Below are 1,614 nucleotides of genomic sequence, written 5' to 3'. Positions count from 1 at the left end.
GGGGGGGGGGGGGGTTAAATATGACCTATAAATGTTTTGGACAGGTTTAATGAGATTCACCATATGTCAAATAATAGAAAGATGAATTATGTGTGTAGTGGCAGTGTGTTTATGTTGTTTGTAATGCATTAATATTCTCGTCAGAAACCAGTATAGCATTAAATAACCAAACTTGTGTGTGTTTCTGAGGGACTAATGTTTGACTGTTGCTGAGGTGAAAAACAGCTTTTTTTGCTGTATAGCTTTTTTGGTTCTGTATTATTCTAACTCCATTTAACTCTTTATTTTTCAGATTTAACTTCTTTGAACTGTGTGTCTTTTGAAAGTTGATAACCAACCTAAACCTTATGTTTTAACAGTGTTAGGGAAAGTGTACTAACCTCAAAACGTTGATGTTTGCAGGCTTGTACCATATTGTAACCTTATGAGATACTCTAATGATCATCCGATCCCTTTCACCGAGTGCTTTTTACTTTCTTTCTCTGCGGGATTGGCAGATGTTTAATTTATTTTGGATGGTAGTTGAATTTCTTCTGAACCTGGAGTCAGATTTTACTAAGCTATAACCATTTTTTTCTTTTTCTTTTTATTGTTATTATTATTATTATTATTTCCATCAAACCCCCTGGTAATTTTTACATTTGTTGTGTGTCTGAAGGAGCACTCTCAAACCTTTGGCCTTTTTAGTTTTTATTGTTTTTATTCATATTTTATTTTGCTTTGTTTCAAGCTTAGTAAGTCTGGCTTCATGCTCTTCAGAAAGACTGTCAATGACACATCGGTTTTCTTGAAAAAGTTAAACCCAGCATGCTCTTTGAACTCAGTAGAGTTTCTTAATTCTAGTAGCAATTCATGTTGCCTTTATAAACCTTCATTTTGTACAGAATAGCCTTGGTCTTGGTTTAGTCTCTCAGCCAATCACATTACAAAAAAAAAAAATGAAACAGATCTCATTACAATGCAAAACAGAAGAGTATGAATAATACGTTGATATTAGTTATTTGAAACAGTTTGGCATGTTTAAGCAATTTTGTGGTATAACCTGTGGCATTCTTAAACTAATGAAGTGCAAATAAAGATATATATTTATTACACAGATGTGCGCAACCATTCTGATGCTTTTCATTCACTTTACGTAAGCATAAACTTACTTTTGCAAAATTTTATTCTGTTTATTCTTATATTGCAAAATGTTTTAAATAATGTTTAGTGTTTTGATTTCACTTTTATGTTCAGAAATGTACTGCCTCCTTTTCACAGTATGATGGCGCTGTTGGATAAAGAAACTAATTGTATAACTACTGCTATCTAGCCAGTGTTAATTTACTATTGTTAATTTATTTAGTGTTATTTTAATGCAGCTTTTATTCATATTTTTAATTATTAAAATTTTTTAATAACGTTTATTTTTATATGTTCAGTTTTATTTGAATTATAGTAAAAAAATTTTAGAGCTTTAATTTCAACTTATTTCAGTTGGTTGCTGTATCATTTTAGTATGCTTGAGATACTATATTTTTATTAATATTGCAGTTTTCCGCAATATTTTCCGTTTTCAGTTTAATTTTATTTTTTACTATTTTGTCCTGTTTTTGTCGTTTTTATTTTTGTTTA

Source organism: Sinocyclocheilus anshuiensis, unplaced genomic scaffold (assembly GCF_001515605.1).
Source record: "Sinocyclocheilus anshuiensis isolate Anshui unplaced genomic scaffold, SAMN03320099.WGS_v1.1 scaffold293, whole genome shotgun sequence".
Lineage (NCBI taxonomy): Eukaryota > Metazoa > Chordata > Actinopteri > Cypriniformes > Cyprinidae > Sinocyclocheilus > Sinocyclocheilus anshuiensis.
Note: the sequence above shows the minus strand (reverse complement) of the source record.